The following is a 17,469-nucleotide window of genomic DNA, read 5'->3' on the forward strand; positions in this document are numbered from 1 at the left end:
TGAAAGCAACTCACGATCCTTTCTCAAAATACCTTAAGTTCCAAACGGTGAACGCGCACAGATTATAGTGTACTGAACTCACTTGGTCAGGGAGCAGGAGTATTTCCCACAGTTTTCAAAGTTTCAAATTGGTACAGCTAATTCCGGGTATATCCAATTAAGAAATTTTTAAGCTGACATAAAATTCAAAGTCTAGAATTTAGAATGTGTGTTTTCATCTGTAATACACACCAACAGGTTATAGCCTGCTGTAAAATAAAATCCTGCATATATTGCCAATTCTTTGGCACTATCCTGCCGACTACGCCAACTGTCCCAGTTTCTCTGGAGACATAAACACAGGTGGTCTAACTCCCAGTACGTGGCTCTGCCACCGTGAGGGTCGAAAGACACTTTAATTCAATGAGACCGAGCCAATAACTCAAGTTCAAGAAGGGAGACAAAGATGAACATAAAGCAAATCTCACAGGGTTTATTTTCCAGTTCCCGGTGGTTCTCGGCACCAGCAGGCCACCCCAAGGACCCGCTGAAAGACACACACGAGGTCTGGGTGCGGCCCGACGGCGTCGGTCACCGCAGCCCCCTGGAAGCCCTCGCAGAGGGATGCGGGCAGAGCGAGGCAGGGGCAGCTTTCCCGGAGCTGGGGACGAAGCCTGGAGGGCAGACAAGCGTCCGAGGATGTGGCCGAGAAGCCGCTGCTTTTAACAGCTCAGCTGAAGGTGTGGTGCGTCTTCAGTGTCTCATCGGGTCCCGCAGAGCGCGGGCCTGCTTGGAGGCCGGGGCTGCACAGTGTTCATCTTATCGGGGCACGCAGGGTCACGGTGACAGTCACACAAAATGGAGTTACTTATTTCAAATCTAATACACACATCAAACTTATATTCCTGACTAATACACGCACAAATCTATTTCTATAACAATAACCCTCAAGAGAGCATGAAATCTTAACTATCCCATAATTCAATCCATCACCTACCTTTGTTTCTCCAATCTTCCTGACAGTCCCTCCTTAATTTCAAATACATAAAAGAAGGGACAACATTGTTATTCAGCAGAGCACTGGGGGCTTGCTTCTCAGCATATGTCATCAGGTTGGTCCATATAAACTCTTACAAAAAGTCTCCACAGGTTTGGACATTTCTTATATCAACAGATGGTAGTGATTTCTATATTCTACTTTTGATCATTTCAATGCCTAATGTGTCAGGGACTTAAATATGCAGATTGTTTCTTCTGACTCTCAATCCCGGCTTGTTTTCCTATAAATGATTGTGAGCCTATATGTGGTGATTTTCTTTTCAATCTTCACCACAGGGTATTTTTTCCACTGCTTTTCAGAGAGAGAGAGTGGGAGGGAGAGAGAGAAAGCGATATGAGAGAGACACCTCTATTGGTTGCCTCCTGAATGCACCCTAAAGAGGGACCGATTGAGCCTGCAACTGAGGTATGTGCCCTTGGCCAGAATAGAACCCAAGACCTTCCAGTCCACAAGCTGACACTCTAACCACTGAGCAAACTGCCTAGTGCTATATATTTGGTTATTTTAATCTGAAAATTCTTTAGGGTCTAAACTGTGAAGCTATCACCTCTGAAGGAAATGTATTTGTTTTTCTAGGACTTGGATTTGATAAGAAGGGGAGGAGGGCCAGTCAGTCTCTTTTAAGGGTCCTGGCTAAAATGCTCAGTGGACATTTTGCTTTTCATATTATTTGGGAACCCAAATTTTATGTCTTGATTCCTGTAATGGTCTTATTATGTTTCCTTAGGATAATCTCAGTTTTAGAATTAGTTTAGTCCTCACTGCTCCCCACTTAAATTTCAGTTTAAGGATTTTTAATAATTGGCAATATCTGTTTTTGAGTTCCAGCAATGTACATTAAAAGTATGTTTATGTTTATAAGCATAACCCATGGACACAGACATTAGTATGGGGAAGGCCTGGAAGTGGAGTGGATATGGGGTGGAGGGGATCAATGGAGGAAAAAAGGAGACATCTGTAATACTTTCAACAATAAAGATTTTTAAAAAGTATGTTTTATCAAGGATATTATTGTTTTCTTAGTAAGAGAGCTTTTCAAAGTGTCTAGGTAGGTGAACTAATGGAAGTTATTTTAAATTTTTATTTTGAAAATTGTTGTGAATATAGATTATCATTTCCAAAGGACATATATGTTAATTTGACATCATGGGTAGCAATAATAAAATATATATATGTAAATATATTTGAATACTACTACTCCTTATAGTAAGACATTTTTGCATATAAAATATGTATTGTTGGCATAAATAACACCCAAATTTGTCTCTCCAGCTGATATCTCTAGTGAGCATGAGATTAATGCATCAATGGCCTACCAAAATTTTCACATAGGTGTCTAACAAACATCTCAATTTTAATGTAGTCAAAGAGAACACTTAAATCTTTCTACTTTACATAAATTTCCTGTTCCTTGCCATCTTGATTGATGGCCAAAACAGTCACCTAGATCTCTAACAAGGGAGATCTTCAGCTCTCTGATGCTTCCCTTTCTGTAACCCCTCATTCCTGTCCATGTAACTGCACAGAAAACTTGTTTTCTTTAATCTGGCCTTTTATTTTGATTTTTTCCCTTTGACTCAAACTGGCCTCACCTCACACCCCGACTCACTCACCACCTTCTCTCTCCCTTACTTAACCATTAACTCCTCAGGACAATGAGGTTCTAGTTAGCATCCAATTGTCTTAGAAACAAGGTTCTAGATCTGTTGACTATTGAAGCAGAGTTACAATCAAACTAAATATAAAATCTTGGCCTCAGTTGAGTTTTAGCTCCAGACTCACAAAAACAGAACAATCCCACAGAACAAATCCTTGAGGAATTGGGCAGAATAACTCCATGGCTGACAACAGGACTAAATGCAATGATCAATTATCCTCTACCCTAGCACCAACCAATCAGTAGAGACCGCTACCTTAACTAACTCTATTAGTCACCATGATTAATGATTTTTCCTCCATAAAATCCATCCCCTGGAAGCCAGCGGGGAGCCATCAAGCTACCTGTGACTCTGGGCATGGCACTATCTCCTTAAGAAATTCTTGCTTTCTTGGCTGCAAGCTCCTGTTTGTGTCTTATTGGCCTATGATGTGTGCAGGCAAATGAACTCCTCCAGCTGGTAACATCCATAGGCTTGGTCATTCATTCTGTAGGCAAACCTTTAACTCTAATGACAAAGTATATTTTCAGTTGTTCAGTGACTCAAATTCTGGATCTAAAGACTTAATCTTAGCCACCAATATGTCTCATATGGACTATAGCAGTAGCCTATAAAGGAAGCTGACTTTTTGACTAGGTATTGAGAAAGACTTCTTTTCTAAAGAGTGGGCTTGGAGAATTGAAGGTTGGTGTGCTTGTTCATCCAGAAATCTTGGAAACCAACAGTGGCAGATGAGACTTCACTCTTTAACAGAAAGACATGGAACACTGTTTTAAATTAATAAAAGATTGGGGAAATTTTTCAGGAAGAGACTGAAGCAATTTGAAATTGATGGAGAGTATGAAATTGAAGCAAGATGAAAAATGGAATTAAAAAGTTTAAGCTATCCTTAGGCAATTTGTCATAATTGCACAGCTTGTCTTGCCTAGGTCCCAAACTTAGGCATACTGTATCGCTGTGTTTGGCAAAGTTCTCCAAACACAGAAGGAAGGAATATACCCAATAAAGGCCAAATAAATGCTGAAAAATTATTGATGACATTAAAATGGCCTATATCAAGAACACGATTTAGAGTATGCTAAAAATAAATTCTGGAGAATAATCCACGACTTCTCCCGCTGGGTGTGCCTGATCAGAACAGGAGGATAAGATTGCTGAGTGTCATGTATGCTAAGTGACAGAGAACATACAAGGCTAAAGGGAAGGGAAGTGACTTTGGACCCAAGAGATTCTCTTTCAAATCTTGACTCTGTTTTTGATTATCTATATTGACTTGATAATCTTGTGTAATTTATTTGAGTCTAAGCTATATCATCTGTAAAATAAAAAGCAATAGTGCTTTTAATACACAAATGCCAATTTACTGTGATTAATAAATAAGAAAGCAAGTGAAAACACCTTCCACTTGTTGGAGAAAAACATTTCCCTTCTTTCCATTTCAGTTCTTTAACTGATGTAATAATTAAATTGACAGAAGATATTAACAGAAGAAGCAAATTAAATTTTATATGAATAGAATCCCCAAAAATACGGGGCTAAAAGAAGTTAGCAAATTAAGCATTTTTTATGTGTTTTAGACAAATAAACCATAAACTTGTAAAAAATTGACAAATGAAGTTTTGGCTTGGGGTAACAAATTGGTAAAGTAACAAGATTTTATTTATATATTTACACTTATTTTACTTATTTTTATTTAAGTTTTTCTTTTTTTCTATTTTGTTCATTTTTATTTATTTATTTATTTATTTATTTATTTATTTATTTATTGGTGTTTATTTTTCTTTAAAATATTACAGATGTCCCTTTTTATCCCCAGTGACCCATTCCACTCCTTCCCATCCCCCTCCCCAGTCTCTCTCCCCACCATTGTCCGTGTCCTTGGGTTGTGCATATATGCATATAAATTCTTTGGGTACTCTCTCCCCCTCCACCCACCCGTCCTCCTCCATCCCTTTGACACTCATCAGTCTCATCTATGCTTCCATGTCATTGAATCTATTCTGTTCATCAGTTTATTAAGTTCTTTAGATTCCATATATAAATGAGTCATGTGATGTTTGTCTTTCTCTGCCTGGCTTATTTCCCTTAGCATAATACTCTCCAGGTCCATCCATACTGTCCCAAATGGTACGAGATCCTTCTTCTTTACAGCTGCATAGTATTCCATGGTGAAAATGTCCCACATCTTTTTATCCACTCAGCTACTGATGGGCAGTTGGGCTGTTTCCAGATCTTAGCTATTGTAAACTGTGCTGCTATGAACACAGGGGTGCATATATTCTTTCTGATTAGTGTTTCAGGATTCTTAGGATATATTCCTAGAAGTGGGATCACTGGGTCAAAAGGCAGCTCCATTTCTAATTTCTTGAGGAACCTCCATACTGTTTTCCATGGTGGCTGCACCAGTCTGCATTCCCACCAGCAGTGCACCAGGTTCCCCTTTCTCCACACCCTCGCCAGCACATGTCGTTTGTTGATTTGTTGATGGAGCCATTCTGACAGTGTGAAGTGATACCTCATTGTAGTTTTAATTTGCATCTCTGATGATTAGCGACATTGAGCATTTTCTCATGTGTCTCTTGACATCTGTATGTCCTCTTTGGAGAAATGTCTCTTCAGATCCTTTGCCTACTTTTTAATTGGGTTGTTTGTCTTTCTCTTGCTGAGTAGTATGGGTCCTTTGTACACTTTGGAAATTAACCCTTTATCAGATACATTCTTGGCAAATACGTCTTTCCAGACCGTGAGGTTTCTTTGTATTTTGAGGCTGTTTTCTTTGGCTGTGCAGAAGATTTTTAGTTTGATGTAGTCCCATATGTTTATTTTTTCCTTTGTTTCTCTTGCCCTAGGAGGTGTATCAGTGAAAAGTCCACTACGTGGGATGACTGTGACTTTACTGCCCATGTTTTCTTCCAGGATTTTTATGGTTTGGTGACATACATTTAAGTCTTTTATTCATTTTGAGTTTATTTTTGTGTATGGTGAAAGTTGGTGGTCTGGCTTCATTTTTTTGAATGTATTTGTCCAATTTTCCCAGCACCACTTATTGAAGACACTGTCTTTACTCCATTGTATGCTCTTGCCCCTTTGTCAAATATTAACTCACCATAATGGCGTGGGTCTATTTCTGAGGTCTCTGTTCTGTTCCATTGATCTATATGCCTGTTGTACCAATACCAGGCAGTTTTGATTATAATGGCTTGGTAGTATAGTTTGATGTCCAATAATGTGATCCTTCCCACTCTGTTCTTTTTTCTCAAGATGGTTGCAGCTTTAGGGGTCTTTTTTGGTTCCATATAAATTTTTGAAATGTTTGTTCTAGGTCTGTGAAATATGCTGTTGGTATTTTAGTAGGAATTGCATTGAATTTATAAATTGCTTTCGGTAGTATGGACATTTTAATGATATTCTTCTAGTTTATGTCTTCCTCTATTTCTTTTTTCAGTGTCCCATAGTTTTCCAAATACAGGTGTTTTACATCCTTGGTTAAGTTTGTTCCTAGATATCTTATTTTTTTAATTGCAATGGTAAATGCTATTTTTTTTTAGTTTCTCTCTCTGAAAGTTCATTGTTGGTGTATAAGAATGCATTGATTTCTGGATGTTGATTTTGTATCCAGCTACCTTGTCAAATTCGTTTATCAAATCTAGTAGTACTTTGATGAAGTCTTTAGGGTTTTCTATGTACAGTGTCATGTCATCTGAAATAATAAGTTTTACTTCCTCTTTCCAATTTGAATACCTTTTATGTTTTCTTCCAGTCTGATGGCTATGGCGAGGACTTCCAGTACTATGTTGAATAAGAGTGATGAAAGTGGACATCCCTGTCTTGTTCCTGTTCTTAGGAGAAATAGTTTTAGTTTTTGCCCATTGAGTCTGATGGTGGCTGTAGGTCTGTCATATACGGCCTTTATTAGGTTGAGGTATGATCCCTCTATTGCCACTTTACTGAGAGTTTTTATCAGAAATGGGTACTGGATTTTGTCGAATGCTTTTTCTGCATCTATTGATATGATCATATGATTTTTGTCCTTCATTTTGCTTATGTGATGTATCACGTTTATTGATTTGCATATGTTATACTAGCCTTCCATCCCCGGGATAAATCCCATTTGGTCATGGTGTATGATATTTTTAATGTATTGCTGGACCCAGTTTGCTAGTATTTTAGTGAGGATTTTACCATCTATGTTCATCAGGGATATTGGCCTGTAAATTTCTTTCTTTGTAGTGTCTTTATCTGGTTTTGGGATTAGGGTGATGCTGGCCTCATAAAAAGAGTTTGGAACCTTTCCTTCCTCTTAAATTTTCAGGAATAATTTGAATAGAATAAGTGTTAATTCTTCTTTTAATATTTGGTAAAACTCACCTGTAAATCTACCTGGTTCAGGACTTTTGTTTGCTGGAAGTTTTTTGATTACTACTTCAATTTCATTAGTTGTTATTGGCCTATTCAGGTTTTCTGATTATTCCTGATTCAGCTTCAGAAGATTGCATGCTTCTAGGAATTTGTCCATTTTACCCATGTTGTCCAGTTTGTTGGCATATAGATGCTTGTAGTATTTTCTTACAATCCTTTGTATTTCTGTTGAGTTGGTTGTTATATTGCCTCTTTCATTTCTGATTTCATTTATTTGAGTCCTCTCTCTTTTTTTCTTAGAGTCTGGCCAAAGGTGCATCAATCTTATTTATTTTTTCAAAGAACCAGCTCTTGGTTTCACTAATTTTTTGTATTGTTTTTTCTGTCTCTATGTCATTAATTTCTGCTCTGATCTATATTATTTCCTTCCTTCTACTCCCTTGGGGGTCTTCTTGCTGTTCTCGTTCTAGTGATTTTAGTTGTTGTGTTAAATGGTTCATTAGAGCTTTTTCTTGTTTCTTGAGATAGGCCTGTAATGCTATGACTTTTCCTCTCAGGACTGCTTTTGCTGTGTCCCATTGATTTGGGTTGTTGTGTGTTCATTTTTATTTTTTTCCATGAAGTTTTTGATTTCTTCCTTGATCTCATTGGGAACCCATTCATTGTTTAATAGCATACTATTTAGCTTCCATGTGTTTGAATATTTTTGAATTTTTTTATACTGGTTGATTTCTAGTTTCATGACATCGTGATCTGAGAAGATGCTTGATATGATTTCAGTCTTCTTGAATTTGTAGAGACTTGCCTTGTGCCCTAACATGTGGTCTATTTTTGAGAATGTTCCCTGTGCACTTGACAAGAATGTGTATTCTGCTGCTTTGGGATGAAATTTTCTGTAAATATGAATTAAATCCAGTAAGTCTAGTGAGTCATTTAATGTCTGTGTTTCCCTGTTGGTTTTTTGTCTTGATGATCTGTCCAATGCTGACAGTGGGGTGTTAAAGTCCCCACTATGATTGTGTTGCTGTCAATCTCCCCCTTAAAGTCACCCAAGAAATTTTTTATATATTTAGGTGCTCCTATATTGGGTGCATAAATGTTTATAAGGCTTATTTCCTCCTGTTGAATTGATCCCTTTAGTAATATGTAGTGACCATCTTTGTCTCTCATTATGGTCTTTATTTTGAAGTGTACTTTGTCAGAAATAATAATTGCTACTCCAGCTTTTTTTTTTTTTTCTTTTCATTTGCATGGAATATTTTATTCCATCCCTTCACTTTTAGCCTGTGTGAATCTTTTGCTCTCAGGTGGGTCTCTTGTAGATAGCATATATTTGGGTCCTGTTTTCATATCCATTCAGCTACTCTATGTCTTTTGATTGGACCATTTAGTCTCCTTACATTTTAGATTACTATTGATATCAACTTATTTAATGCCATTTTTCTTCTTTATGCTAATATACCTTTCTCTCTCTATTTCTTCTTTTTCTTAGAGGAGTCCTTTTAGCATTTCTTGCAATGCTGGTTTGGTCGTACTGAACTCCTTTAGCCTTTTTTTTTTTTTTGTCTGGGAAGCTCTTTATTTCACCTTCAATTTTAAATGATAGCCTTGCTGGATAAAGCAATCTTGGCTGCATGTCCTTGCTTTTCATTACTTGCAGAACTTCATGCCACCCCCTTCTGGCCTGAAGAGTTTCTGTTGAGATATCTGATGTCAGTCTTGCGGGGGCTCCCTTGTAGGAAGCCTCATTGCTTGTCTCTCTCTTGCAGCCCTTAATATTCTCTCTTCATCCTTGACATTTGCCATTTTAATTATGATGTGTCTTGGAGTGGGTCTCCTTGGGTCCCTCTTATTTGGAACCCTCTGTGCTTCCTAAACTTGTGTGGCTTTCTCCCTCACCAGCATAAGGAAGTTTTCTGTTATTAGTTCCTCCACCAAGTTCTCTATCCTTTGCTCTCTTTCCTCCCCCTCTGGCACTCCTATAATGAGAATGTTGTTTACTTCATGTCCCAAAGCTCCCTTAGACTGTCCTCATGCTTTTTAAGTGTTTTTTCTTTTAGCTGCTCTGATTCAGTGATTTTTTCTACAGTGTCTTCTAAATCACTTATTCTATCCTCTGCTTCATTGAGCTGCTTTTAATTCTTTCCAGTGCATTCTTGATATCAGATACAGCATTCTTTATTTCTGTCTGATTTTTGTTTATGTTATGTATCTTTTTTTTCATGTTTTCACTAAGATCCTCGATCTTACCATCTAGTGCTTTGTTTTTCTCATTAATTTTCTTGAGCATTCTTATAATCATTACTTTGAGCTCTATTTCTGATAACTTGCTTAACTCTATTTCATCAAAGTCTTTTTCTAATAATTTTTCCTTTTCCTTAATTTGAGGGTTGTTTCTTTGTCTCCCCATTTTGGCAGGTCTTAGTGTTTGTATCTATATATTAAATGTTTGTTGTCTCCCATGCTTATGTGGAGGGATTTTTTATCGTGAGTCCAGTGGAGGCCAGAGGTGTGTTTACTTATACTTCTGATCTCTTTGCTCTATGTGTGTCCCTTTTGTGGGTGTCTCTTTTGTGGATTCTTTGGGTTCTCCTGTTGTGGTTGAGTCTAGATTGTTGTTGACCAGTCCTTGGGAGGACTCTCCTCTCTGGTTGGCTAACTGTTTCTCAGCTCCAACCTTGTCATTTGAGCTGTTGCATGGGTACTGGCAAGGCAGGACAATACACAACTAAAGTCCCAGGAAACAAGGGGTATCTTACAAAATACTGTGGCAATCACAATGAAAACAACCCAAGTGAAAAATGGAACTGGAGGAATGAAGGGAGAACATAAGTTCTAGAGAAAAAAAAGGTAAAAAAAAAAAATAGAGAAAAAGAAAAGTAAAGTTTAGAGAGAGAAAAGTATATTGGTAATAGTGACAAAAACTTAGAAAAAAAATAATAAACTAAACTAAAATGTAAAAAATAGAAAACCTCCTGGGAGATAAAAGAGGCAGAGAAAAGATTCTGAAAGAAGGGCCAGCAAAAAATTAAGGGAGAGAATAGGAATAGGATAATAGTTGAAAATGAAAAAATAAAAATACAATAAAGAGAATAAGAAAAACTAACAACTGAACAAAAAGACAAGAAGACAGAAGGGAGGAAAACAAAGAAATAATGAAAAGAAGAAGAAGAAAAAAAAGTGATGCCAATGGATCGAGAGGAGAGACAAAGAGATAAAGCCTGGGCAGGGAGGGAGTTCAGTAAGAGATTTAGGGGAAACTATAGAGAAAAGCAGTAAACTTGCTGGTTATAATGATAAAGCCCCAGCAATTAAGCAGGGAATGTCAAGAACATCTTGATAGTAGGAGCAAAGATAAAACAAAGCAAATAAACTAAACAAAACAAAGAAACAAAACAAAAAAACAAGCCAAGCAAAACAAAATTCTCTAAAACAAAACTGATCAACATTTAAAAATATAGATATATAAAATTTAAAAAGAAGAAAAAATAATTTTTTTCGCTTTCTCTTCTTCCTAAGGAAAAAAGAGAAAAACAAACAAACAAAGACAGTGAATCATGTAACTTTCTTCTGGGCAGCTTATGCTGTCTGAGGCACACTGTTTTGTAGGCTGATTTCTGTTCTCCTGGGAGGTGCTTGTGTATCACCCCAATGTGAGGAGTGATCTAGGTTTGGCTGTGGTGTCCTTAGGTAGATGGTTGATTTGAGGCTCTCTGTGGATCATCTTCTCTTGTCAGCTGTTTTGCAACCTTGTAGTTGCCTGGTCTTACTCCAGAGTCTTCTGTAGAGTCTTTAGGGTGCATGGTGGCTAGTATAGCTCAGGGTATCACTCCCCTTAGAGGTGTCGCTGTCAGGCGCTCACTCTGCGGGAGTTAGTCTCTGCTCCACCGCCAGCTCCTCAGTCCCTACCTTGTCCTCTGATTCTAGTTCCCCAGGCTCTGTCCTGCTGCAGCTTCAGATTGATTTCAGCCTGTTGCCTTTTCTGTCTGGGCTGTTTCAGTAGCCCGGGCTCAGTGGGCTCCATTAAAAAACATTCCAGTGAGCCCTTTGTCAGCCCAGCCCCTGGCAGCAGTTTCTGTATTTCCTCCAGTTCCCAAACAACAGTTCCTGGCAGTCTTATTCTTGTAACGTCCTCTGTGAGCTGCTCTCCCTTCTCCCTCAAGACTGTGCCCTTCAGGTGTTTCTGGAGCCTCAGTGAGCTGGACCAGCCCCTTTCATGTTGGGGGTGTTGTTCCCTGGCTGCAGGAGGGGCAGTAACACTCCCTCCTCCCTTTCTAGATCTGGTTGGCTGATCATACCAGGCCCGCCCCTCAGACAGTCTACTGTGCAGACCCCAACCCCAGCTTCTGCTGGTCTGTCTGCTCAGTGCAAGCCGGGAAGGTGGGAGGCAGTTCAGGAATGAAAAACTCAAAAACGCACAAAGTAGCACTCAGGCAGAAAGTCCACCCTGCAAGGTCCCACAGGCCGTGCATCACAGCACTAAGGGGGAGGGGACCCAAAGTCAGCTTCATGCAGCTCCCTTGCCCAGCTGGTCTCAGTAAAGCTGGGGTGGCTCCATGTGCCACCACAGCACCCCTCAGGGCTGGTCCAAAATCACAGACTCTCCCCACCAGGAGCTCAGGACCAGAGGGCTCTCCTCCCCTTCCCTATGCCACACAGATTCAATGCTTTCTGGGGCTCAACATGATGCCTTACAGTAAGGCAGAGGGTCCCTGTGTGTGGCTGCTCAGTGCAGACCTCTGGTCCCTTACTACTCGGATGCTGCACACTTTGGAACAGCCTTTCCTATGGTCAGTACCCTGAGCTTAGCACTTTGCTTGTGTCCACCATTGGAAGCTCTGTTTTGCTAGGAAAGAGCTGTCCCCTCCTTGGGGTCACCCTGTTCCCCCGGATCCCTCTGCCCTCCAGGCAGGGCACTCTTTGTCCTCTCCTTTGCTCTGGGTGTGAGATCCCCAATTTTGGATGCCGGTCTGCACTCCTGAGGGAAGGGAGCTTTGCAGCCTCCAAGCCTCGGGGCTCAGAGCCTAGCACAGGCCTCAGGGGAGACTCCCCCTTTCTATGTGCCCCCTCTTTTACCTAACTCTATGATGTTTCTTCAGTGCTCCCTACTCGCACTATGTCCACTCAAGTATGTTTCTCTGGTTTTTCCAAGCTGGCTATAGTAGTATTTTAGGGGTAAATCAAATCCATGGCTGGAAGCGGGGCACTCTGCTTCTTCTCACAGGGCCGCCATCTTCCATCTTTATTTAAGTTTTTAAAAATCTATCACTGGTTTCTTTGGCAGATAGGTAAACAGATTATCAGAGAACCTAAATTACTTGGTAAAATTCCTACAACCAATTTATGCACAACTGAGATTTGAGCTCAAGAGTTTCTTACTCTGAAATGAAAGCATTTTTTATTATGCACCATACTATTTTTGAAAGGGGGAAACATCTCTTTTAGTACAGGGGAATTCATCAAAAAATAATGCTTTACAAAATAATTTAACTTCTGTTTTTGCTCATATGGCATGCACATAGCCTTTCTTACTTCTATGGCTTACAGGTCACAAGATTAGATAAGCACACAGGCGCCTTCTATGTGACCAGCCAGCATCTTCATGTCCTCTATGGACCAAAGAGAAAAGACAAGGCCACTTCTACAGGGGTGTTCAGGTAGGGCAACATCAGGAAAGAGAGCCAGGGCACTCAGGGGAGAGAAGCATAATGATATGCTCCCAGAGCAAGTTCAATTTCTAAAATTACAGCTTACATTCATTATTTTTATGTATAACTATCATATGTACAGAAAAGTGGTTAGAAAATCATGTACTTTACAGAGCGGTCCCACCACTGCTTCAAGTACCCACCTGGCCCCATACAAAGTTATGATATTATTGACTGTATTCCCCATGCTTTAATCTACACCTCTGTGACTATTCTGTAAGTAGCGATGTACTGCTTAATTTCTTCTCTACTTCACCCAGCCTCCATCCCCCTTCCCCACTGACAACTGTCAGTTTGTTCCCTGTATTTATGAGTCTTTTCTGTTTTGTTTGTTTTGTTCATTAGATTTCACATATAAGGGAAATCATATGGTAATTGCCTTTCTCTTTCTGACTTGTTTCACTTAGCTTAATAACCTCTCAGTCCATCCATGCTGTTGCAAATAGTAAGATTTCATTTTTTACATGGTTGAGTAATATTGCATTATGTATGTGTACCACAGCATTTTTATCCATTAAGCCATTGATTGGCACTTGGGTTGCTTCCATATCTTGGCTATTGTAAATAATGCTGCAATGAACATAGTGGTACATAGATTATTTTGAATTAGTGTTTCAGGTTTCTTCAAATATATTCCCAGTAGTGGAATCACTGGATTATAAGGGAATTCAATTTTTAATTTTTGAGGAATCTCCACAATGTTATTCATAATGGATGCACCAATATGTATTCTCAAAGACTGCATGAAATTTCCCTTTTCTCCACATTCTCACCAATGTTTATTTGTTTGTTTGTTTGTTTACTTTCAGAGAGAGAAGGGGAGAGAGAGAGATAGAAACATCAATGGTGAGAGTCATCAATCGACTGCCTCCTGCAAGCCCCCTACTGGGGATCAAGCCAGCAACCTGGGCATGTGCCCGGATCGGGAATTGAACCTCGATCTCCTGGATCAGAGGTTGACGCTCAACCGCTAAGCCATGCTGGCCAAGCTGCTTGTTGATTTATTGATGATAGCCATTCTGACAGATGTGGGGTGGTATCAAAAAATTGTGGTTTTGATTTGCATTTGTCTGATGATTAGTGATGTTGAGCAACTTTTCATATGTCTCTAGGCCATTTATATGTCTTCCTTGCAGAAGTGTCTACTCAAGCCTTCTGCCCACTGTTTAATTGGGTTGTTTGTTTTGCTTGTGTTATGCTGTTGGAGTTCTTTGTAAATTGTATATTAACCACTTAGTTGTGTAATTGGCACATATCTTCTCTCATTCAGTAAGCTGTCTTTTCATTTTGTTGATGGTTTCCCTTTCTGTGAAAAAAACTTTTGAGTTGAGGTAGTCTCATTAGTCTTTTTTTTCTTTTTTCTCCTTGAGGAGATATATCAGAAAAAATATTGCTGAGAGAAATGTCAGAGCTGTCGTTACCTATTATTTCTTCTAGAAGTTTTATGGTTTTGATTCTTACATTTGAGTAATTCTTTCATTATGATTTTATTATTGTATATGGTTTAAAAGTGGTCTGGTTTCATTTTTAATGTACCTGTCCAATTTTCCCAACATCACTTATTGAATAGACTGTTTTTACCCCATTTTATGTTCTTGCTTTTTTGTCAAATGTTAATTGACCATATAAATGTGGGTATATTTCTGTGCTCACTATTCTTTTGTATTTATCTATGAGTCTGTTTTTATTCCAGTACCATGCTGTTTTTATTACAATGGCCTTGTAGTATAGTATACCAGATAGTGTTATATCTCCAAATTTGTTCTACTTTCTCAAGATTGCTGAAGCTATTCATGGTCTTTTGTAGTTCCATATAAATTTTTGGATTATTTGCTCTACTTCTGTAAAATACATCTTAGATTGCTTTGGTAGTATGGGTATTTTAATGATGTTAATTTTTCCAATCCATGAACATGGTACATGCTTCCACTTGTAACATCTTCAATTTCTTTCTTCCATATTTTATACTTTTCTAAGTACAAGTCTTCTACCTCGTTGGTAAAATTTTTCCCTAAGTACCTAATTTTTTACTGATGCAATTGTAAATGGGATTGTTTTCTTCATTTTTCTTTCTGATAGTTCATTATTGGTGTATAAAAATGCAATTAATTTCTGAATGTTAATTTTGTATCTTGCTACTTAATTTGTTTATCAATAATAGTTGGTTTTTTTCGTGAAATCTTTAGGGTTCCCTATATACAGGATCATGTCATCTACAAATAATGACAGTTTTATTTTCTCCTCTCCAATTTGAATGCTTTTTGCTTCTTTTTACTGTCTGATTGCTGTGCCTAAGACTTTCAGTACACCCATGCCTTGTTTCTGATCTGAAGAGGCTCAGTTATAGCTTTTCCCCATTTAGATGATGATAACTGTGGGTATGTCATTTCTGGTTTCTATGATGTTGAGGTGGATTCCCGTATTCACACTTTGCTGAGAATTTTTGTCATTAATGAGTGCTAGATTATCGTCAAAAGCTTTTTCTGCATCTAGTGATATGACCATATAATTATTATCCTTCATTTGGCTTATGTGATATATCACATTAATTGATTATATCACATTAAAAGGTTAATATCCTATCAATCTTTTATTTCTTCTTCTCTGATCATTGTATCTAGAACTTTCCATACCATGTTGAATAAGAGTGGTGAAAGTGGACATGCCTGTCTTGTTCCTGATCTTAAGGGAAACAGTTTTAGTTTTTGCCCATTGAGTATGATGTTGGCTGCAGGTTTGTCATATATGGCCTTTATTGTGTTGAGGTATGATCCCTCTATTTTCACTTTGCTGAGAGTTTTTATCAGAAATGGGTGCTGGATTTTATCATATGTTTTTTCCTCATCTATTGATATGATCATGTGATTTTTATCTTTTCTTTTGTTTATGTGATGTATCACAATTTTGATTTGCAAATATTATACCAACCTTGCATCCCCAGAATAAATCCCAGTTGGTCATGGTGTATGATCTTGCTAATGTATTGCTGGATTCAGCTTGCTTATATTTTATTGAGGATTTTTTTCATCTATATTCATCAGGAACATTTTCTTATAATTTTCTTTCTTTGCAGTATCTTCTGGTTTTGTTATTAGAATAATGCTGGCCTCATAAAATAAGCTTTGCAGTCTTCCCTATACTTGAATATCTTGGAATATCTTGAGAAGGAAAGGCATTAATTCTTTATTGAATTTTTAGTAAAATTCACCTATAAAGCCATCTAGTCCTGTTTTTTTGTTGTTTCTGAGAGTCTTTTTATTATCACTTTGATTCCATTTGATATAATTCATCTGTCAAGATTTTCTGTTTCTCTTATATTCAGTTTTAGAGGATTTTATGTTTCTAGAAATTTATCCATTTCACCAGATGGTCCAATTTGTTGGCATATAGTTATTTGTAATAATTTCTTAAATCTTTTGTATTTCTGTAGTATCAGTTTTTACTTTTTTTAAAAAAAATTCTGATTTTATTTATTTGGGTCATTTCTATTTGATTCTTGAGGAGTCTTAAATACTTCTCAATCTTGTTTACCTTTGCAAAGAATCAGTTCTTGGTTTCATTGATTTGTTTTTTATTGCTTTTTTTTAATTCTATTTTTTATTTTCTCTCTGATCTTTATTATTCCCTCTTATTTCATTTTTTCTACTCACTTTGGGCTTCTTTTTTTTCTTTAGTTCCCTTAAGTATAAGTTTAAATTGTGTACTTGAGATTTTTCTTGCTTCTTGAGGTAGGTCTACATTGCTATGAATTTCTCATTTAAAACTGCTTTTAGTTTCAGAAGGCAGACTGATGTTAGTTATTGGAGTCCAAAAAAGAGAAAACATATTGTTTAGTTGAAGAATATTGGAATATCTCATGGCAACTAAAGTATTATAGAATAAGTCTCACAGAAAAATAGACTCAATAGCTCCAGGGAATGTAGCAGCAAATGTTTGTAAGCCTTTAAAAGTATTGCTTTGTTATGACCTTAGTCTTACAACTTCAGGATTTTGTGCCACTTTAATACAAATTTAAAATTTCTGGAAGATAATTCTGGTCTATCTTGGATCAGGTGCCCATGTGAGATGCAGATCAAAGGCAGGTTTATGATGTACAAGCCTCAACACTGGAGGCAGCCCTTCCTCCTGCACCTCATGTCTCTCTAATAAGGGAAATTATAAGCGTAGCCATTTACCTTCAAAAGTGCCAGTGGTACCAAATTGGTGTATCTCTTTTCAGACTTTTCATTTTATACCTACATAGTTTTAGTAATTATAAATAGAATCATACTGCAGATTTGATCCTGTGCCTTGCTTTTTGTCTTTTACAACATAATTTGTTTCATTCAGTAAAAACTCGTTTTAACAGCTACATATGATATTCCTTTATTCAGTTACATTGTTTTATATATATAAATATATTATTGTTCTAAATATTATGGATGTACCCTTTTTCCCCATTGACCCCTCCACCCCACACCCACTTCCCTCCCCAGACCTTCACCACACTATTGTCTGTGCACGTATGCATACAGATTCTTTGGTTAATCTCTCCTCACCCACCCACCCACCCCACCTTTCCTCTGAGATTCCTCAGTCTGATCCATGCTTCCAAGTCACTGAATCTATTTGCTCATTTGGCTTCCACTAACTGGCATCAGTCTGTCTTCTGCAACTAAGTGACCTTGAACTCATACTGCATTAAGGTAGGTAAGGGGTGGAAATA

This window comes from Miniopterus schreibersii (genome assembly GCF_964146895.1).
Source record: "Miniopterus schreibersii genome assembly, chromosome: 7".
Taxonomy (NCBI): domain Eukaryota; kingdom Metazoa; phylum Chordata; class Mammalia; order Chiroptera; family Miniopteridae; genus Miniopterus; species Miniopterus schreibersii.